The following is a 24280-nucleotide window of genomic DNA, read 5'->3' as shown; positions in this document are numbered from 1 at the left end:
TGTCCTGCATGTTTTATAAGAATTAATGAGGATTGCATATTTGATCTAGATTTAGATTTTTTTTCTCCTTTTTTTTGGACAGGACTGTTTATGTACGTACATAATTGTTTGGCTGGCTAAACAAGGTGTACTTTACTGTTAGTAAACTTAGAAACAAAATTCAGTTATGCAGAAATTAATGGTTCTAGCAGAAGCTTCTCATCGCACTGAAATAAAATGATCTTGATTTTGTTTTCAACAGATGTTTTCTCTAGCATCTTCTGCAGCCTGTTCATAGATACACTCACTATGTCCATGAAATGCCATAGAAAAGCAATTCAACTACTTGTAAAGTTGCACGAGATCGGAACGTGTCACATCTTGTTCCTCTTTCCCTGCCTTTTTGCTTGCACTGACTTTTCAGCAAAGGTTATCTTTCTTGACTTTCTCTTAAAAAACACTTTCCTGCTGTTTCCCTCCTCAATGCCTCCGAAAGAGCCACTTCTGCTACAATCTTCTGTGAATCAGCTGTGTAATCACGTTCAGTAAAAAGATAATATATACACGTGCTATTTTCCATTTTTGTTAACTGTGTTGTACTCAGTGATGTTTAACCATCCTCCACTTCAGGCCTACTAAGAAGTGTATATCTTTTGTAAACACTTGGGTTGCTTAATAAACATCTAAAATTAATTGGAAATTTACTGGTCATCATAATCAGGAAACAATAATTTTTGACACTTCTGTTCAGCTTCTAAACGAGGACAATTTGGCCTGGTAATTACAGACAGGATAAATACAATGGGCAGATGTTCACAGAGTCTCTAACACATGCCTAACAATGTCGTTACAACTTCTGTCTGTCTAAGGAATCATGATGAAGGGTTTAGTAATGCAGTATGTAGGTATGTAAAAGAGCATGATGGGTCTGCTGAGTAAGATCAAAGTTTCATCTAGCTCACGATTTATCCCATGACGTTTCCAAATTATACATGCACAGGGGATGGTATAAGAACCTGCAAGCAGGTTGTGACATACTTCCCAGGAATGATAAATGCTTGCAGCTTCAGGTGTTCCTGGCCAAAAGTGAAACTTTATACTTAACAGCCACTTATTTACAGCTCCTTTAGCTTTGTAACTCTACCCTACATCTCAGCTTTGACCTGGACAGGCTGGAAAGTTCGGCAGAGAGGAACCTGATGAGGTTCAACAAGGGCAAGTGCAGGGTCCTGCACATGGGGAGGAACAACCCCATGCACCAGTACAGGCTTGGGGTGGACCTGCTGAAGAGCAGCTCTGTGGAGAGCGACCTGGGTGTCCTGGTGGACGACAGGTTGACCATAAACCAGCAGTATGCCCTGGCTGCCAAGAAAGCCAATGGGATCCTGGGATGCATTAGGAGGAGTGTGGCCAGTAGGTCAAGGGAAGTTATTCTTCCCCTCTACACTGCCCTAGTGAGGCCTCATCTGGAGTACTCTGTCCATTTCTGGGCTCCCCACTTCAAGAAAGATGAAGAGCTACTGGAGAGAGTCCAACGGAGGGCTACGAGGATGGTGAGGGGACTGGAGCATTTCCCCTACGAGGACAGGCTGAGGGAGCTGGGCTTGTTCAGCCTGAAGAAGAGAAGGCTGCGAGGGGACCTAATAAATGCTTACAAATATCTGAAGGGTGGGTGTCAGGAGGATGGGGCCAAGCTCTTTTCAGTGGTGCCCAGTGACAGGACAAGGGCCTATGGGCACGAACTGAAGCATAGGAAGTTCCGTCTGAACATGAGGAAGAATTTCTTTCCTCTGAGGGTGATGGAGCCCTGGAACAGATTGCCCAGGGAGGCTGTGGCTTCTCCTTCTCTGGAGATATTCAAGACCCGCCTGGACGCGGTCCTCTGCAGCCTACTGTAGGTGACCCTGCTTCGGCAGGAGGGTTGGACTAGATGACCCACAGAGGTCCCTTCCAACCCCTACCATTCTTTGATTCTGTGATTCTGTGAACTCTAGGTGGTCTGGAAACTTGATTTCTTTTTTCGTTTTGAAGTTATGCACTAGCTTCTTCTGACACACCCTGATGCTTCTGTTAGAGGAGAAATAAAAAATAATTTCCTTTTCATATTCTTCATACTTTGTGCAGATCTTTAGCAATGTATCCATCAGCTGTTTTCCACGATAAAGTATACTGCCCTACTAAATTGCTTGAAATGCTCCATACCTTTCACCATACTTGTCATTCTCTTACTGTGTTGTTCTAGTTAGTCACACTGAGCTGCCTATTACTAACTCTGAGTGTTGTGAAAATGATCAGAAATTTTAAAAAAAAGCAATCAAGAAATTAAAAAAAACCTGAAATAATGGGAAAACCACTCATCTTCTAAAACCATTCACTGGCTATCACTATCCAATTTAAAAGTCAATGTTCATCTACTTTATCACCACTGAATAAACTTTACCCACATTAGTAACAAGGATTGCTACTTGGTGTATTTCTTTTGATCACATAGTCTGTATATGTCCTACACAATCATTTTCATGATTATTTAAGATAATGAACATTATTTAGTTATTGATCTAGACCAACATGGAACATGGGATCACTTTCCAAAGGTATCTGCCTACCAGCAATTTTATACTATACAGTAACTCAATGACTCACAACTACCTGACACATACTGTCTTGTTACTTAATGTACCATGGAAATTAACTTGCTGAATAAGAAGATGCAGTTCTACAAATTCATTTTAACAATACTCTTCATAAGGACTTTATACTGTTCAAGAGGTTCATAAAGTTTTTGAAGTCTTCAGACAAACATACATTTTACTGTTGGCACTTGAAGCTTCAAAGAGTGGCTAATATAACTATTTTGTCTTTCACCAGATAGGGCATAGAGAAAAACCTTAAGGATGTTGTGGAGTTGTATTTCACTGGCTGCTACAAGGTTTCTATGTGTGAAGCATGCCATTGACCTCACTCACTCACAGTGTATGGTCTGAAGCAATCAGTCTAAGAAAATCTGGAGATAAGAGTAGGAAAGTAGCAGGCAGACTAGAGCGAGTGAAGCAAAACATATCAATCTGTGGAAGATGTCTGACTGCTTCCAATTGTACTGTCATGATCTTCTGATTTATCCTCCAGGGAGGAAGGATTGCAATTATACCGTACCAACAGGTACAAAAATGGAAGGAAAACTACATCTTGAGCATAGTTAAAGATTTGTCAGTTTTATACAAAATCTCCTTTGGGGCCTTCTTAAACCTGTGTTAGAATCAAAATAAAATTCAACCAAGACTGTGTTATATGGTTCACAAACATTAAAAAGCACCAAGTTTGTATAGACTTTAAAGCCCAAATGCATACCGATGAATATGCTCTGCTCTGGGCTCAAATATTAGGAACACAAACACAAGCTGTAACTGGGAGGTTTGGGAGTGAATTAAATAATAAATACCATAGTGTTTACTACTGTAGAGATCTGATTCTTATCTGTGTTAGTAAAGAGGGTATCAAGAATAATGCCAAGAAACAAATATAATTGCATAAATTTTATGCTAGCATAGGAGGAGTCATGCTCTCTATGTTTTAAGTACCTAATAAATATTCTTCAGAAACCTTCTATGATCTAGGAAATTACTGCTATTTTACTAAGATAATAAAGTAGAAGTAAGCTAAGTGATTTGCATATATAATAATAGCATGTCAGTGGTGAGAGCTAGTAAAAAGGCACAAGGAATCCCAGTGCTTTAAGTGGCAGTCAGAACCTCTTGCCAGGAAAAGGAAAAAAAATCCCGCCTACATTGATCTGTGATAATTTTGAGAGTGAACTGTAATTCCAATCAAACCTATCAGTTTCTAGTTAAAATGTGAAAAAATAATTTGCATGGACTTTTAGAAGAAACAAAAATATATATTTTGCTTTTTCTTAAAAATTCTTTCAACTCTTTCTGATTGAACAAGAAAACACAGAAAAAATATCCAATTCAAAACTAGAGTAAAGGAAATGTCTTTGTTAGAAATGTCAGCTTAAAACACCTTTTCTAATTTGAAATGGTTGCAGACTTCTAGCCAAAAGAATTATTTGTTTTCCATTCAGAATTTCTATTTGTTAAAAAAAAATCTTGGGGGATTCCCATGGCAATTTTCCAAGCATTTCTATCGTTGAACAATTCACTAAATCAACTCAAGTCGAGGAGGACTGTGTGAGGGATCGCTTAAGTGATCTGGATGTCCACAAATCCATGGGCCCCGATGGAATGCACCCACGAGTGCTGAGGGAGCTGGCGGATGTCATTGCTGAGCCACTCTCCATCATCTTTGAGAGGTCCTGGAGGACAGGAGAGGTGCCCGAGGACTGGAGAAAGGCCAATGTCACTCCAATCTTCAAAAAGGGCAAGAAGGAGGACCCAGGGAACTACAGGCCGGTCAGCCTCACCTCCATCCCAGGAAAGGTGGTGGAGCAGCTTATCCTGGAGGCCATCATGAAGCAAGTGGAAGAAAAGAAGGTTATCAGGAGTAGTCAGCATGGATTCACCAAGGGGAAATCACGCCTGACCAATCTGATAGCTTTCTACGATGGCATGACTGGATGGGTAGATGACGGGAGAGCCGTGGATGTTGTCTACCTGTACTTCAGCAAGGCTTTTGACACAGTCTCCCATAATATCCTCCTAGGGAAGCTCAGGAAGTGTGGGCTGGATGAGCGGTCGGTGAAGTGGATAGAGAACTGGCTGAATGGCAGAACTCAGAGGGTTGTCATCAGCGGCGCTGAGTGTAGTTGGAGGCCTGTAACTAGTGGTGTCCCTCAGGGGTCAGTACTGAGCCCAGTCTTGTTTAACTTCTTCATCAACGACCTGGATGAAGAGTTAGAATGTACCCTCAGCAAGTTTGCTGATGACACCAAACTGGGAGGTGTGGTAGATACACCAGAAGGCTGTGCTGCCATTCAGTGTGACCTGGACAGGCTGGAAAGCTGGGCAGAGAGGAACCTGATGAGGTTCAACAAAGCCAAATGCAGGGTCCTGCACCTGGGGAGGAACAACCCCATGCACCAGTACAGGCTTGGGGTGGACCTGCTGGAGAGCAGCTCTGCGGAGAGGGACCTGGGTGTCCTGGTGGATGACAGGTTAACCATGAGCCAGCAGTGTGCCCTGGCTGCCAAGAAAGCCAATGGGATCCTGGGGTGCATCAAGAAGAGTGTGGCCAGCAGGACAAGGGAGGTTCTCCTTCCCCTCTACACTGCCCTAGTGAGGCCCCATCTGGAGTACTCTGTCTAGTTCTGGGCTCCCCAGTTCAAGAAAGATGAAGAGCTACTGGAGAGAGTCCAGCAGAGGGCTACGAGGGTGATGAGGGGACTGGAACCTCTCCCCTACGAGGAGAGGTTGAGGGAACTGGGCTTGTTCAGCCTGAAGAAGAGAAGGCTGCGAGGGGACCTAATAAATGCTTACAAATATCTGAAGGGTGGGTGTCAGGAGGATGGGGCCAAGCTCTTTTCAGTGGTGCCCAGTGACAGGACAAGGGGCAATGGGCACAAACTGAGGCACAGGAAGTTCCGTCTGAACATGAGGAAGAACTTCTTCCCTCTGAGGGTGATGGAGCCCTGGAACAGGCTGCCCAGGGAGGTTGTGGAGTCTCCTTCTCTGGAGATATTCAAGACCCGCCTGGACAAGGTCCTGTGCAGCTTGCTGTAGGTGACCCTGCTTTGGCAGGAGGGTTGGACTAGATGACCCACAGAGGTCCCTTCCAACCCCTACTATTCTGTGATTCTGTGATTCTGCTCTAGAATTATCTAAAAGATGTCTTTGTGCCTTCCAAAAAGGAGATTTGAATTTCACCTTGTTCAGCTTTTCTACGCGATCTGCTTTTGTTCACGTTTTGAGCCAGACCTCCATCAGCCCTTGGGTCTTTGGTCTATTGTAAAGCAAAGACATCATGCAAGACTGGGTGTCTCCTTCCAAAATTTCACTGCGTAACTATGCTAAATGTTGTCATTGGTGAGTCTGACCTTAAGCCTACCTCATCAGATAATCATAGAACAGTTTGAGTTGGAAGAGACCTTTCAAGACCATTTAGTGCAACCTCCTTGCAATGAACAGGGACATCTTCAACTACATCATATTGCTCAGTGCCCTGTCCAACCTGATCTTGAATGTTTCTAGGGATGGGGCATCTACCACCTCTCTGGGCAATCTGTCCCAGTGGTTTACCACCCTCAGTGTGAAAAATTTCTTCCTTGTATTCAGTCTAAATGTACCCTCCCTTAGTTAAAAACCGTTAGCCCTTGTCCTATTGCAACAGGTACTGCTAAAATGTTTGTCCCCATCTTTCTTGTAAGCCCCTTTTAAGTTCTGAAAGGCTGTAAAGAAGTCTCCTTGAAGCCTTCTCTTCTACAGACTGAACAGACCAACTCTCTCAGCCTGCCCTCGTAGGAGAGGTGTTCCATCCCTCTGGTCATTTCTGTGGCCTTCTCTGGACCTGCTCCAACAGGTCCATGTCTTTACTGTGCTGAGGGCTGCAGAGCTGGACGTAAGACTCACGGTGGGCTCTCACCAGAGTGGGGCAGAGGGACAGAGTACCCTCCCTTGACCTACTGGCCATGCTTCTTGTGATGCAGCCCAGGATACAGCTGGCCTTCTAGGCTGCAAGCGCACATTGTCAGCTCATGTGCAGCTTTTCATCCACCAGTACCTCCAAGTCTTTCTTGCAGGGCTGCTCTCAGTCCCTTCATGCCCCAGCCTGTAATGATGCTGGGTATTGCCCTGACCTATGTGCAGGACTCTGCTCTTGGCCTTGTTGAACTTCATGAGCTTCACACAGGCCTACTCTGCTCTTGGCCTTGTTGAACTTCATGAGCTTCACACAGGCCTACTTCTCAAGATTGTCCAGGTCCCTTATGCCAAGGAGGGATCACAGTCATGATTTCTGCTGCTCCTTTTGGCTGCACCTTGCTTGTCTGCATTTACAGCTAGATTTTCTGGACCAGAATAATGAGGACATGATCCTGCAATAATTTCTTGACTGTGTGTGGGGTCTCCCACTCAGGGCTTCAGCTCTCAGGCTTGTGGAGATGGCTGCAGGTTTCCCAGTGACTGGTTGGTGAACCTGGCTGTGGCAGTCAGCTTGAACCCACACTTATCTGATTTATCTCTAGTGTCACCCTATCAAAATGCCTTGCAGAGCTGGACAGTTTCAGGCTTTAAAGCCAAAACAACTTTGCTTTTCCTAAGGCATTTTGCTTATCTCTATCTTGTGAATAGGAGCAGGTACAAAATACAGATGAGCCTGAAGATTTAAGGGGAGAAAGACGTGTCAGATCCTGATTCTTTCAGAAGAAATGCCGCTGGACCTAAAACTGCTTTAAATAATAATGAGAATAAAGGAAGCAGAAATAAACTATGATACTTTTGAAAAAGAAGACCCATAAGAAACTGGGTATACAAAGAATGCATCTAGAGAAAAACCTTGCTGAAAACAGTTCTTGTTGCAGCCACTAAGAATCTCTCATTATAATTATATTTTCTGTGGAACCTTGTGCTGCCATAAATTGGACACACCAAGACATTTCTCAGAATGAGTTGTTTAAATCACATCTCCTATCTCTCCATGTAGTGCAGTCAAAATAAAACCTTCCAAACAACCCTTTCAACTTCCTCTGTCATCACCTGCCAATGTGACTCTTTGAACGAGTTTTTGTTTTAGTAGCTGCTTGAGATGAAAGAAGCGTAGTCATATCCACAGATAAAACTCCTGTGATGAATCTCTCTTGCCATTTGGGCAAGGAGTGCTTTTCTTCCCAAGATTTTATTGATTGTTTGTGAACTCATTGATAAAACAGGCTGTGTGCCTTACTGCAAAATGCTGCCAGCTCTGCATGCCGTCTGGTTTAACAATGAATCCAATACTAAATGTCCTGTTTATGACAAGAGCCTTACAAAAAACCTTGCTTTTAAAATAACACATGGTGCTTTTGTACATCATTTTACTGAGGAGATGTTATTCAAAGGAAACAGGAATTAGAGTTGCAATGCTATTTATTTTTTAAATATAGCAAGCATATTTTGTAAGTTCATGAGTGGGAAGTCAAAAAAACATATGAAGTTAAGCCTAAAATCATGTGGAAAAGGCAATCCACGTTGCACAGTCCTGCCTGGAGAGGGAATTGTATTCTTTCATCTGATAACAAAGACAGAGGAATTAGAAGTCTGAAACTTCGTAAGATCCTAGCTGGAATCAATCAATAGGATTTCAAATATTCCAGGTATCACCTTGTATTGGCAAGGCTCAGTTATGTGCATTGGAGTACAGTTAATCTGGGAACACCAGTTAAATTCAGAGTTACCCGCAGCTGCAAGTACAAAAGCGCAGAGAATTGTGATCAGCATTTGTCCTCATGTTTGCTGTGAGTGATGGAGGCAAGTTAACGTAAGCATACGCACTCAGATAATCAGTTACCTGACAGTGCTTCGGATGATGAAAAGTCTTTTCTCTGTCTCCAGAGAGCACAATGATTATTTCAGACACTTCGTGGAAGACAAAGGGATGGAAGAAGAGCCTCTAGATTACACCGGAATGACAGAAATCTGCTAATAAAAATGTAAAGGTCAAAAGGCTCCCTCCTCCTCTGGTGTAAAACAGCATAACTTCAGCTATGACATCTGCTCACACCTACTGAGGATCTTGATCACCAAGGTAGTTTCTGTGTCTCTTTGCTTTGCGTGTCACACAGCACAAAGGCCACGCAGAAGCCGCATAAGCATAGTTAGGTTCCAGATAAAAGCATTTGCTGTTAACACATCGAGTATAGTACTCAGGGTGCAATTAGTAGGCAGATTTCTGGCAGTCTACAGAAAAAAAGCTCAAACACCAACAACCTCATCAACAACAGCAAGGACCACCGCACTGCTTACGTAACATTTGAAGGGCACTAATAGGTAAACCATAGCTCACATCTTTAGCTTTGAGTAGTTTAGACCATCACCACTCCTAAGGAAGGGTGCAGGGGGGGCCTGAAGATGGAACTGACAACTGACACTTGTGTGACGTATCTAAAAGGAGTAAGACAAAAGGAGTAATCCTTTTGTATTTGATTGTCTTTGATAATTGATTGTATACATAACCAAGTGAATAGCACTTCTCTCAAGTATGTACTTTCGTTATTTAAGTGGCTACAAAGCCGCCCTGAAGCTGTGTGTAATATTTCTTAGACTTTCACTGACATTCATTCACATTTATGTTTTATTTCACATTTGCTTTTCAAATGGTTGTAATGGTGAACATCACTACGGTATGTGGTTGGTATGTAAGAAAAAAAAAAAGAAACAAAAAACAAAAACAAAAAAGGGGACTTTCACTATTATGTGAAAAACATTCAAATGTATTTTGTCAAATCCTGGCAAGGTCCTTTCTGTCTAAATGATCAGAATTCATTCTGGAATGGACAGAAAGTCAACTGACTTTGCTTAAATCTGTCTTCAGCTGAATTTCTGTTGATTGGTACATGACGTAAGTACAAAAGAGTGATTTCCCCATACTTGCATTCGAATGGACTGGAACCCAAAACTTGCATTGTTAAGACTTGCTAAAGTTGTTTCAAGCTGTTGGGGCTTATTATTATTATGACTATTATTATTATTAGAAGGATGTAACAAATGAAGTGTTCATTAGCTGCAGATGACTGGAGATCATCATTCCGGCTTTCATTACAAGCAGGTCTGATTAGTCCAGGGCTTTGTAAGCTGGTCTTCCTGCCAGTGTGTGCACTCTCCAGCAGCTTGAACAGAGTAAAATTGCTGATTGTATCACTCCTGTGCTGCCGTCCTCACAGTGCCTCTCTATTTGACAGTAACCAGTTGCCATGGAAATAGTTGTGGATTCACACATTCAGTGTTATGATTTCAATAGATGATCATGTAAAGTGGAAGAAATGGTCTGCAAGAGTAGCTACACAAACGGCAAAGGAAACAATAAAAACATATCCAAGAGGACAGTGCTCTCTGGTAACTGCAAGTTTTTTCTGACTAGTCCTTCATGTAGATTCTTCAGGTCAGATTCCTTTTCTTCAGTATTCTGTTGATGGGAACTCCTTGCTCTCTGCCACATTTTTTAATAATCCTTAGGCAGTTAGATATTCAATGAAGTGACAGCAGCATTCCACAACATCAGGTATCTAGGGTTAGACAAAGCGCAGCAGACAATATATCATTTGTATTCTGCCCCACTTATGGCGAGACATTGCTTACCTGAAGCACTGGTACGTAGCCATGGCCCTTCTGTCATTCAGCATAGACTAAGAAGTCATGTGCATCACACATGGAAGAAGGTGACAAGGTATTTTTCTCCCAGTCACTGCACCTGGCACTACTTGTTGGATCAGAGATATCTAATTTCTTTGCCTCTCTGTCCTTCATTTTGTTAGATTTATTGAAACAATTATGGTCTGAGCTATATTCATCAAAAAGCTCTGCACAGACACTGGTTGTTATATATGGAAAAGCTTTTCATCTACAAAGAGACCCAAAATGTCTGTTAATGCTGTAAATCAGTTTATGAAAATCTCCAAGTTCTGCAGTTAGACTTTGTCCATGTTCAATGTTTCTCACCCAGCTTGAGCATATTAAGTTTCTAAGGGCACATTCTGAGGTCTGGCTCTTTAACTATGGTAGGGTAACCAGAAAACCCAGTTTAGCTGGGAAAGATAAAGAACATTGGAAATTGTCCATCGCTTTCAAAATCTCTGAAAATTTACTTTTGGCCCAGATTTTTCCTGGAACAAAAAAGACTTCCCTTGTTTCCACCCTTTGAGAAGATGGATAAATAATTCCTAGAAAGTTGCAATAGACAGGAACTTTGACTCTGTACTGGCTCTAATATAGCTCAAAGTATTGCTGTTTCACTTGCCTGGTCGTAGTCAGGATTTATCCCAATTTCCTGATGATGAATGCTTCCTGTCTGAGTCTGTCCTGATAGAATATTTGGAGTCAAGTAAGAGCCATAAACTTGCATGAAGGCATGAAAGCAGAAAATATATAGTATTTACTGTAGATGTATTATAGATTACTAGCCAGGAAGTCTATTAATGGATACGAAATAGGTCTCCCCACGCTTTATTTAACCATCTAGAGAATGAAGGTATTAATATTTCCCTACCTCATAGGCATATTGTGAGGGTAAATACATTTATGGCTACATAATGATACTTACACTGGCGTCCTGGGACAAGTTAGTAACTAGATAGTATTTGAGGGGTTGGAGGTGAGTTTCTTTCAGTTTTACTAAATTAATCTAATTAATTCTTGGATAATGCCACTGACTCTAAAGCAGAAAATTTTGTCATTGAATTTTAACAGTTTCAAAACAAGGCTTTGAAGGTTTCTCTCGTGCTGCCTACAGTACCTCAAACCTATGGGTTAAGTTGCATTCAAAATGTGTCCAGGGTGTCCCCAGCACACACCAGCCTACTCTGTTTTGCTCGTGTTTGGGCCAGACCCACTCTCTTCTGCTTTGTGGATCTGTTTGAAATAATCAACTTACTCCTTGGAAGCATTTGCATGCAAGAATTATCTTTCTCATGCATGGAGAATGTTTTTAATTTCTGAGAGAAATTCAAGGAAAGAATGAGAAATGTTTTGATTTATGCAAAACTGTGAATGTTTTTGGAATTAATTTTTAAATCTGGCTACAACAAGCTTACACTGATATAATTTGTTCTAGGCTTTGTCTACACAAAAAAGTTAAACTAGTTTAAAAGAAGTGACTAAGTAACACTAGGATTCTAATCCTAGCACTTATCTGGGGCATAATCACAAGAAAATTGGTACAGTATACATAAAGTTTTACAGAGTAGTGTTACTATCAATGTAAATAAAACTGTGTGGATTTTTTTGGTACAAAACAGGCCTTGTCAGACAAACTAGATATTGGGGTTTTTTATGGTATTAAAAGTGTGGGTGTCAAAGATAAGTGTTGGTACAATAGCTGAGCTGTAATTCAAAAAAAAGATTTAGGAGTGCTGTTCAGGATGGAAGTGACAGAATGTTAGGGCCTTAGCTCTGTAAATCAGTTTTCAAGGCACAGGCAGGTCTATACCTTGTATGGGAAAGAGCTAAATTCTTACCAGTAGGAATCCCAAACTCCATATATAGATTTCGGGAATGTTAAAGAAAATTCTGTTGAAAAGCAAACACCTGAAACTCAAAGGAAGAAATGGAAAAAGAGAGATCTCCCATAGTCTTCTGAGAGCAAACGCTGTAATTCTGCCTTTCAGGGAGGTAAGAAGCTTTATCAGGGTGACTCCAGCAATTTCTTTTGCCTTAGAAGGCCCTTCTCAGTCTCCTGACAACAGGGAAAGCAAGGAAGGAAAAGAGCATCATTTGGCTTTGGTACATAGCGTGAGGGACGTTGTGTACTTCAGGCCATGCAAAGGATGTGTGAGGCTGTTTTGTGCTCAGAGCCAGCTGGGATAGTGCTGGAGGACCGTGTGTGGCAGAGTGAGCCATAGCAAAGGAGCCTGTCTCACCCACAGTGCCTTTGGAGAGCATGCTCTGGAGTGAATTATCACCAGTGTTGTGCCTGGGTATGGGACAAGGCTAACTGGAGAGATCCAAAACCAACGAGGAGTGAACTAAAAAATAAGCAGTGTAGATAGATGCTGGGAGGTCCAAGAATCACACTTAATCCCTGCCACTCTTTATTTAGAAATAGATGTACAAATATAAACAAACTATAGTAATGCCTGAACAGATGCAGAAGCAATGACATTTCTGCCTCTTTCCTGACTATTTTCATGACAACAGTAGCAGTTTAGACTCCATCCAAGAAACTGTTCACAAGACACCACTATTCTGATATGAATTCAGTATAGTCCAAGCAGTTAGTTACTGTCTGAACAGAAATCTTTAGGGGCTTTTTTTGCCAATTTAGGTAAAAGATTGCTGGCTGTTTGCACACCAAATGGCATGAGTTGGGCAAGGGTTGCATTTCAGGGGATCTTGGAGGATTTGGAAAAGTAGGCTGAAATCTAGTGGACTCCTGTCCTGAACTACAGGTTATAAATGACACATCAGGTATCTGCTCAGTTCACTGAACATCTGTGTCCCTGATGTCTCTCAGACATTTGATGTAGCCCTGTATGACATTCTGAAAACAAAATTAACACTATATAATAATCATTAAGGATCTCTTTAATGGATTAAAACTAACTCAGTTTGGCAAGTGACAGCTTGCCAAAACTACAGCGTTTATGTGGAGGAGAGATGCTTTTGATAAGTTATTTTTAAGCTTTGCTGTTATCGCTGTTTTTTCATACATTTCACCATTTTTTTCAGTGGAAGATTATGGTTTGCAGGCGTTTAGGTTATTGTTCAGAAAAGTATTAAAAATATTTTTACAATAAAAAAATCCATGTAAGTATAAAAACTATTCAAGACTTGAAATTAGAAGACTCTTCTTCACCCTATTTTTATCTTCTTTCTTTATTCTTTCTTTTTTCTTTTTCTTTTTCTATTTCTATTTCTATTATTTTTTCTTTTTTTTCTTTTTTCTTTTCTCTTTCTTCTTTTAGCTTTCCTCTTTGTTCCTTTTTTCTTTTTTTTTTTTCTCCGCAGATTTGAGATTTCAGCATCTTGGCCTATTTCAGGAAAGGAGAAAAAAATACATACAGTCCTGAAGATTTTGCAAGATGAAAAATCATTTGCCATCCAGCTTTAATTAAAAACTTTATCTAATTAAATTTTACTTAATTGGCAGATCTCAAAAATGGAATAATGAATCATACTATGGAGCTAGTCCCAGTGCAATCTGTTCTTGACTAAATGCTATACAACAACCTTATCTGTAGTCTTGAGAGAGTATAGTGATTGCTAGTAAAATCTACAGATGACAGGAATGGGTGGTATAGTAAATAATGAGAATGATTAATTTCTATGAGCAAATTTGGTAATTCATTGAGCAGTTGTTTTAATCTGAAACACGTGAAAAAAATACACCTGTAGGAAAGAAGTAGGTAGGCTGCGAAAGCAAAATGGTGGGCAATACTTGAAATGCTGAAATACTCAAAACTGTTGTGGTAGCAAAGCAGCTAAACATGAGCTCTCTGTGTAATGCTGTAGTTAACAGGACAAAAGAGCTTTGGTGCGTGCATAAAAACAGAATACCAGGCATGTGCCTGATGTCCCCCCATGAAGTTATTGCAATGCAGTGGCTAGGCCTTGTGTCCGTATTGCAGAAAAGATGAAAAACTTAGGTGGTTCAGAAAGAAGCCACACAGATGCTACTAGCTCTGGAAAGCTGATTGTATATTGCAAGACTGGGGAGCTGAAGGAATTTGCCAATCATTTATCCAAGCGCTGCTAAGTTGATTATTGATACAACTGTATCAAAGGATATCAGGCTGCAGCTGGTTCTTAGTCTAGCAGAAACAGGTGTAATGAGATTTCACTTATGTTGAAGTCAGAAAAGTCTGGGCTAGAAAAAAAGACACAATTTTTTAACACTGAATGCAATTAACAACTGGACTGATATTTCCTGGAGTATCCTGGCTTCTCCAGCTTTTAAAATCTCTAACCCAAGGCCAGATGCTTGCTAAAATGTGTGCCTGACTGCAGAGAGATTCACACAACTGTTAACGTGATGTCTAAACAGTCGTTGGATGTGCTTTCAAAATGCAATAAATTGACCATAAGACCTTGTGCCCCAGGAAGTTTGGGATCCATGAGGCGCCTTCTCTGTGACCCCATTTAGTCCTCTCCAATTTTTCCTCCCTCCTTTGTGTCATAGTACTGATTGTTTGGCTGCGGCATGCAGCGGATGAGCTCAGTGATCTGTCTGGAAACAAAGCTAAAAACAACAAAACAGCAATGCCAGTGACTGAAATAGCATGTTTAGTGCAGTGAGCAAACTGAGACCACATCTACCTACATAGGCCTTTCTAAACTTGCTCCTTTCCTCGCTCAAATAACTCAAAGAGAGATGCTGGCTGGTCTTGTCCCTGACATGTCAGACAAAATGTCCATGGAAAGGTTCACAGTCTGTATCTCACTTAGGGCACAAAAAGAACAGGGCAACACAGGCCAGACAACAGCTATAAGAGGATTTACTACTTTCTGTCAGACAATCTGGAGCCCAGAGGGTAACTGCCCCATGAAGAGACCTGTGTCCCAGAACATTTCCTCCCTAGAGTGAAATCCTTCTATGCTTTCAACTTTCTCTGGACTGGAATATTTTTTCTTCTTTTAAATGCAACAATTTGTCGTTATATATTGTGTTGCTGAGGATGGGGAGAAGAGAGAGGTCGTCTTGATTTCCTGACCTAAGAAGAGATGATAGCCTCTGCTAAACAAGCGCTCACAAAGTCAACCTATCCCACGTGGCTATACCTTAGGCAAAGAGCTAAACTTTAACTCACTAGGGAATGTTTTTTTGCCAGAAAACTTAAATGGATATTTATGCAGCTAAGTGGATTTTTTTTATCTCTGTCTTATAAAGTTAGGAAAAGAAACTGATAGCTATAGTATTATTTTGATTTTTACCTTAGGTTGCTAGATCCAAACCAATACGCCTGTTTTGGGTGCCTATGTACTGCAGCCATGGGGGATTAGGTCAGAGGTCTGGAATCTCTCTTTCTGACAGAGGAACTGAGTGGTATCAGGTGAACTAGCAGATGGTAGGTTCAAAAACAAAGCCATAGATTCATCATGCAAGGTTTACTAAAGATGTGGCTGTCCTTCATGCAAGTTAGGAATGCAAAGGTTGACGTAGGTTAGGATATACACATTTGTGGATGTTACGGTTTGGCTACAGCCGGGAACAAACGCGCCACGCGGCCGCCCCCCCCCCCCGCCGGGGTGCGGAGGAAAATGGAAAGAAACAGGCAGAAACTGGTGGGTCGGGATAAGGGCAGTTTAACAGAAAGGCAAACAAAGGGAACAGGAACAACAACGATACAGATAAGGAGAAAACACAACACAAACCGCACAACCCACAGAGCCGCTCTCCCGAATCACCACTGCTGCACGCTCCCGAGCGGTGAGAGACAGTTCCCTCCCCCCTCCCCCCCCCACCCCCCCCAGCTCCCCCCCACTGGAACCCAGCATGACGGCACATGGTATGGAATATCCTGCTCTGTTTGGCCAGGTGGGGTCAGCCCGCCCGGCTGTGTCCCTTCCTGGATTCCAGTGAAAATTAACCCTGTCCTGGCCGAACCCAGGACAGTGGAACAAAAATGTGATGAAGGCAGGAAGAATCACTTCTGCTTCAGGAAGCCCCTAAGCAGCAAACTGCTGGATGATAGAGGAATACCAGCATATTCCCAAGGCATACTCTCGGAAAAACCTTATGTTTGCCTCGTTCCTGTGCACCTCTGTAGGCACCCCCTACTACCTGCTGTCAGAAACAGAACACTGCGCTTGGCGAAACTACTCTGACTCACTCTTAAGCTCATCTGGTAAAAACTATGTGATTCTATAGATATACATTCAGCTTCTTACCCTGACTGCAAGGATTTATCATATGCAGAGGTGGTTCTTGATATTGGCCTATGATTTCTGACTATCATCTTTAATTTGACATTCCATCAACAGTTGGTTTGCAACCACCACCCTCAGCTGTTCAAAATCCTCACATTCAACTACACATTCCTTGTGACTACTTATACCTAAAAAACTTCCAAAAGTATACGTGGAATTTACTACAAGAATTTTCTCCCCAAAGGAGCGGCTCTAAGTGTTTGGCTAGATTTTCCTAGACCTTGTGATGCCCTGCAATTTGCCTTACAAGTTCAGCACACTTGTCACACGACAGTATTGCACAACTGAACTGGAAAGAGAAAAATACTGGCTCATTCATGTGGTGTGGAATTAAATCCATCAGTGTTATTCAAAATGATAAGTAGAGCTTACATGTACAGTAAATCAGCCAGCACAGCATGATAAATTATGCTTTCCTCTCTGTCAAAGGATTTTTGAATCACAATTGAAATATTTTTCCATGTTCAAAGTCTGTATATGGAAGATAGATGTGGAAGCTAAAAAACCCCAGGCCTTGGCTTACACTCTGAGTTAAGTGACAGTGTGGTTTTAAATGCATTAAGGGTTTTGTCTACTTGGGAATCTTTTCTTCTAACATAAGGTATTTCTAAGTAACTTGAAGCACACATCTCCTTATTTAAGAGTGCGTTAAACTGAATAAGTTTAAAAAAAAACAAAATCAAAACAGGCATTTTGGAATAGGATTATCTACAAAGACACACATTCTTATGAGAAAGCTATTCTGGTCAAATTTCGCATGTAGTCAGATCTTTAATTAATTCACTGTAAAACCATGTGTGGAAACTCTCATTCTGATTTAAGCTCAAATTATGTCAGTTTAATTTGTTTCCTTAAATTGACAGGTGTAAATGATATAACTAATTTTAATCTGGATACTGGAACATTTCACCATTTCAGCTTACTTGGCTTAAACTTCAATTTCAGGACTTGTCTGTGTTCACAGTTATATAGGTTTAATTTGAGATATCAACATATTTAGGCAAACCAGTGCAAGACATTATGCAGTAAGCTTTTATTGTCATCTGCCCAAGTATCACTTGATTGCAGCTGCATTTATACTGAAGAAGAAAAAGGCACTTTTGACAGAAAGAAAGAATGTCCGTGTAGGCATCTGTATTATTATAAATAGAGCTGTGCAAGTCTGTATATAAGACTCTCTCTCACATACACTTGTTCATCTCTTATCTGTGGATAAAATACATGAAGGTCTAAGCTCAGCTGTCTGCTTTTTCTTGGATTTAAGTGATACATATTCACAAAAGATGTTCCATCAAGTCTAGTATAGGACAGGAGTGTTTAGCAAGGCATGGACAGCTGAAGGCAGAGACTTCAAACGCTCCATTTCACTAAAGGAGGTGAATGAGTAATGAGTAATTATGCATATTGCACATCTTCCCTGAGCAGAGAAAAATTCAGATCTACAGTTATGACAACAACCTGCCAGCAGCACATTATCTCTTCCACCTGCTTCTAACTTCTCTTTAGATCAGTGCACAGAGTAGTCCAGGCCACTCAGTACATCACATGCTCTTCTTTCTACACACAATATCTTTTTTAACATGGAAATCCTAATGCTTTACGTTATTTATGGATCATCATGATAATTAGAATTTTCCTGCTATACTGCTTCAAATGTAGTGTATGAAACCCACATAGTCAAAACATCACTCTACACCTCTGATTTCAATGCAGACATGCAAGCTCATGCTCTAATATTCTGCTCACTCCTCTCTTGTGTGAGAATGTTACCAACGAACCTTCTCCCCTGATAACAAAAAAGATACTAGCAATTACAATGGGTTTTGAGTAGGGCAGTGAGGAATATAAATGAGCAGAAAGTTGCCAAGATATCAAGACTAAACCATCTGGCTTAGTGATAGCTGTAAAGTGAATTTTTACTGTGGTGGGTTGTGGTTTTTATGGTCCTGATTTGAATAGGATGTTTTCATGTCCTATGTAGCATAAACCTCTTCAAAAAGGTCAAGTCAGACTAAATGAAACATTATTAAGAAAGTCTGTGTTTTTCTTCCTTGAAGTTATTTTATTGGAATTACTTATACAATCCAATTCCTAGTTAAAAAACAGAGAGAAAGAGAGAAAAAGAAAATGAGATACAAGGCAGGAGGAAAGGACATTACTTTCTTTTCACACTTGGGTCTTTGCTTTTATTTTGTAATGAATTCCTGCATTTCTGCAGTCGCACTCAGGAGAATGCTGGAAGGTTACTTCCTAGAATGAACACAATCTGATATGTGAAGGGCACATCTGCAAACGCTGCTGTGAATCTGAAAGGTGAAAGCCAAGTGAGAGGCACGAGGGATGGTGAATGAAGGGAAGGAGATGGAGGGGGGAGAGACAAGGCTTGCTAAGTGAAAAAAGGCATAGGCTGCTAAAAAGGTAGTGGGAGAGTGGGTTTCTCTTATGAAAGATCAGATGTATTTTTATACAGAAGGTTTTTATTATGGCTGCGAAGAGACTTGGTGCAAGAGCTTCCGGCCTCTTCTGCTTGCTTTCACTTAGAGCTGTGTATCCTGCTTCGCTTGAGAATTTCTCCCAGCTCTATATTGCAGCCAGTTCAATTAAAATCCTGCTGAACAGTATTATTTATTTTTGAGAGTGCTACAATTATCAGCAGGAAATCACAGGAATAAACAAGTGTCATTAAATGCTGGGATCTTAAGGCTGGATGGTCTTGGACACAGACTGCATAACAAAGACAGTGTAAGATGTTTGAGTGCAGAGTCTTAGTTGCTTGCTCCTTTTGTGATATTGTCTATGACACCGTCGTGGTTTAATTTGGCAGCTGGCTACCAGAACCATGCAGCTGCTCACTTGCTTCTCCCCCTGCAGTAGGATGGAGAGAAGAACGGACAAAAAGTAAAACTTGTGGGTTGCTATACAGACAGTTTAACAAGATAACAAAGAAAGGAATAATAATAATAATAATAATAATAATAATAATAATAATAATAATAATAATAATAATAATAAACAAGACGAGGGGAAAGTATGCAAAACAAGCAATATACAATATAATCAATTGTGCAGCCAGTTCCTGAGCAGCAATCGTGGAACTTGCAGATTTTGTGGAGTTCACGGAACTCACAGATTTCACCAAACTCATGGAAAAATCTCAGACTCACAGAAAAAGATTTTCTGCCCCCTGGCCAATCCCCATTCATGAACTGAGCATGATGTCTATGGTATGGAATATTTCCATTGGCAGCTTGGGCTAGCTGCCTGGCAGTGCTCCCTTCTTTTGTACACCTGCTCATTAGCCAAACACAGGAAACAAACAAAAAAATCCCTGATTCCTTAGCAACAACTAAAAACTTCAGTGTATTATCAACACTATTCTCATACTAAATCCAAAACACAGCAGCTACTGGGCAGAAAATTATCTGTACCCCAGCCGAAACCAGGACAATATCCACCGCTTATTCTGTATCATCAGTGTCATGCTCAGGTCCCACACTTGCCAATAAATTACCATCACTTTTCCTGTTTTTTGATATATACACATAGATATCATTCTCTTAGTCTATGGGCCATCCATCTAAAATGTTCATTGAGCTCACTTAGTCCATGACTTTGGGCTTCATCTGTCGTAACAGTCTTTCAGGTCAGGAGAGATGGTGTGAAGTCCACTCAGTTGGCAGAGCAGGACCAGGCTTCGGTGTGATGCGGTGGGCAGGTGACAGTGGGCACACCAGGATGGTATGTAGTGTTGGATGGTTGCATACTGAATCTGGAGCTCACAGCTGGTATATCTGGCACAGCCAATGTCCATGGTCTGCAGACTGAAGATGTCGGTCTCATGAAAGTTTCTGGGTGCCACCTTTTGAAGTCAGTTCTCATTGTATAACTGCTGCATTTTGCTCGGTTTCATTCTTCATTAATCTGGGTGTTTCTTACTGTAATACCTTTGATACAACATATAGCAACTAAGAGAAGTGATGACATAGAGTAATCTACAGCAATTAACATCATACAGTTTAAATTATTGGCTGTTCTCACCCAAAATCAGATCCCTTTGGTGTACACACTGGACTTTGGACAGCAGAAACAGGACAGACACAAAAAGATAACATAAGGTTTGGTTGATAGAGTATCTTTGAAAAACTTTTAGTATAGTTTTAGTTTTTTTCTTTTAATATTCAGATGAAGAAAATCCGCTTTTTTGCTTTTTTGGGTAGGTTGATATGCCTTACTGTCTAGTCATGTTCTTACACTGCCATGAGGCATCAAAATAATCCATATATTGCTTCTACTTTTGAGTTTCTTCATTACATTTGTGCTCTAAAAATACTTTAGCATGCAGTTTTTGCTGGAAGGAGAAGTAAATTGATAACTTTTAAGCAAATATCAGGTCATAACTGCTAGTTTTGAACTCATAAATGTTACCATCTACAATATGCTTCCAGCAGTAACACTTACTCATCCAAAGACCATGGACAATACCTTGTAATCCATCAGTCAACAGGAGAACCAATGCAGCATAACTCTCCTTTTTTATTTCCACGACTGAATGTTGTCAAAAAACTGCCCTTGACCCTCCTATATGTGAGAAATTATTTTCCAGAAATGCTTATTAATAAATTCGGATAAATATATCTGAGACACTCATAAAGTGCTAATGAAAAATCCACCAACAAAACCATAAACTAACTGTGACCCTATTAAAAGCTATATGCTGAACTTCAATGTAGAGTCCACAGGTGTGAAATAGATCTACACTAGCAATAGTGGGTAGCCATAATTTGTCCCCACTCTATAATTCCTGTGAAGAAATTTTTAAGAAATACAATGTTCTTTTTCTTCTCTCTACAATTTCAATGAAGCTACCATTTATGAAAACACTATTTTTTTCTCCATAAAATTTTATTTAAATCTTGATGTTTCAAAAGAAAACAGCAATCAAGCTTCATAAGCAAAATGTTATATTAGCAGTAAACTTCACAGAACTCTGCATAATATTGAGTCAGATGCTCAGTTTGATCCAGATTTTTAAGATTCAGTTTTCTTTCACTAAATTAAATATCTAAAAATCAGCAAAACTGAAATGTGGTCAAGCTTTTTAGCAGGGCCTGTTGTGACAGAACCAGGGGTAATAGTTTTAAACTAAGGGAGGGTAGATTTAGACTGGATAGAAGGAAGAAATTTTTTACTGTGAGGGAGGTGAAACACTGAAACAGGTTTTCCCAGAGAGGTGGTAGATGCCCCATCCCTGGAAATGTTCAATGTCAGGTTGGACAGGACTCTGAGCAACCTGATCTAGTGGAAGAAGTCCCTGATAATAAACAGGCAATAAACAGGAGGAGCTGGAAGCCTTTATACAGCAGGATGGCTATGACTTGGGCGCCATCACAGAAACGTGGTGGGACAACTCGTATGACTGGCATGCTGTTATGGATGGCTACAGACTCTTTAGGAAACACAGGCTAACAAGGAGAGGTGGGGGAGTTGCTCTATATGTGAAGGAGCAACTGGAATGCATTGAGCTTTGCCTGGGGGCAGATGAGGAATGAGTTGAGAGCTTATGGGTTAGAATGAAGGGACAGGCTCATACGGGTGACATTACTGTGCGTGTGTACTACAAGTCACCTGACCAGGAGGAGGAAATTGATGAGGCCTTCTACAGGCAGCTGCAAGCAGCCTCACAATCACAGGCCCTGGTTCTCATGGGGGACTTCAACCACCCTGACATCAGCTGGGAAGACCATACAGCTAGGCACTTGCAATCCAACAGGTTCCTGCAGAGCATCGATGATAACTTTCTGATGCAAGTGGTAGAGGACCCAACAAGGAAAGGCGCTCTGCTGGACCTTATATTAACAAACATGGAGGGACTGGTGGAGGATGTGAAGGTTGGAGGTAGACTCGGCTGCAGTGACCATGAAATGGTGGAGTTCAGGATCCTGCATGGAGGAAGCAGTGCAATAAGTAGGATCAAAACCTTGGACCTCAGGAGGGCTAACTTTGGCCTCTTCAAGGAGCTACTGGGAGGAATCCCGTGGTAAGGGCCCTCGAAGGCAGGGGAGTCCAAGAGTGCTGGTCGCTCTTTAGACATCATTTCCTCCACGCTCAGGACCAGTGCATCCCCCTGAGAAAGAAATCGAGCAAAGGAGGCAGGAGACCTGCACGGTTGAACAAGGAGCTTTTAGCGGAGCTCAGGTGGAAGAGAAAGGTCCATGGAACGTGGAAAGAGGGACAGGCCACTTGGGAAGAATACAGGAAAGTGGTCAGAGCATGCAGGGATGTGACGAGGAAGGCCAAGGCCCACCTGGAATTGAAGCTGGCAAGGGATGTCAAAAACAACAAGAAGGGCTTCTTCAACTACATCAGCAGCAAAAGGAAGGCTAGGGATAATGTGGGGCCGCTGCTAAATGAGGCGGGTGTCCTGGTGACGGAGGATGCAGAGAAGGCAGAGGTACTGAATGCCTTCTTTGCTTCAGTCTTCAGTGCCAAGGTAGGCCCTCAGGAATCCCAGGCCGTGGAGGTAAGAGAAGAAGCCCACAAAGAGCATGACTTTCACTTGGTTGAGGAGGACTATGTGAGGGATCGCTTAAGCAATCTGAATGCCCACAAATCCATGGGCCCCAATGGAATGCACCCACGAGTGCTGAGGGAGCTGGCAGATGTCATTGCTGAGCCACTCTCCATCATCTTTGAGCGGTTCTGGAGGACAGGAGAGGTGCCTGTGTACTGGAGAAAGGCCAGTGTTACTCCAATCTTCAAAAAGGACAAGAAGGAGGACCCAGGGAACTACAGGCCGGTCAGCCTCACCTCCATCCCGGGAAAGGTGGTGGAGCAGCTTATCCTGGAGGCCATCATCAAGCAAGTGGAGGAAAAGAAGGTTATCAGGAGTAGTCAGCATGGATTCACCAAGGGGAAATCATGCCTGACCAATCTGATAGCTTTCTACGATGGCATGACTGGATGGGTAGATGACGGGAGAGCCATGGATGTTGTCTACCTGTACTTCAGCAAGGCTTTTGACACAGTCTCCCATAATATCCTCCTAGGGAAGCTCAGGAAGTGTGGGCTGGATGAGTGGTCGGTGAAGTGGATTGGGAACTGGCTGAATGGCAGAACTCAGAGGGTTGTCATCAGCGGCACTGAGTCTAGTTGGAGGCTGGTAACTAGTGGTGTCCCTCAGCGGTCAGTACTGGGCCCAGTCTTGTTTAACTTCATCAGTGACCTCGATGAAGATTTAGAATGTACCCTCAGCAAGTTTGTTGACAACAGAAACCTGAGAGCAGTGATAGATACACCGGAAGGCTGTGCTGCCATTCAGCGTGACCTGGACAGGCTGGAATGTTGAGCAGAGAGGAACCTGATGAGGTTCAACAAGGCCAAGTGCAAGGTCTTGCACCTGGGGAGGAACAACCCCATGCATCAGTACAGGCTTGGGGTGGACCTGCTGGAGAGCAGTTCTGTGGAGAGGAACCTGGGAGTGCTGGTGGACGACAGGTTGACTATGAGCCAGCAGTGTGCCCTGGCTGCCAAGAAAGCTAATGGGATCCTGGGATGCATTAGGAGGAATGTGGCCAGTAGGTCGAGGGAGGTTCTCGTTCCTCTCTACTCTGCTCTAGTGAGGCCCCATCTGAAGTACTGTGTCCATTTCTGGGCTCCCCAGTTCAAGAAAGATGAGGAACTACTGGAGAGAGTCCAGTGGAGGCCTACGAGGATGGTGAGGGGAGTGGAGCATCTGTCCTATGAGGAAAGGCTGAGGGAGCTGGGCTTGTTCAGCCTGAAGAAGAGAAGGCTGCGAG

Source organism: Opisthocomus hoazin, chromosome 4 (genome assembly GCF_030867145.1).
Source record: "Opisthocomus hoazin isolate bOpiHoa1 chromosome 4, bOpiHoa1.hap1, whole genome shotgun sequence".
NCBI lineage: Eukaryota > Metazoa > Chordata > Aves > Opisthocomiformes > Opisthocomidae > Opisthocomus > Opisthocomus hoazin.
This window is presented reverse-complemented; position numbering follows the sequence as displayed.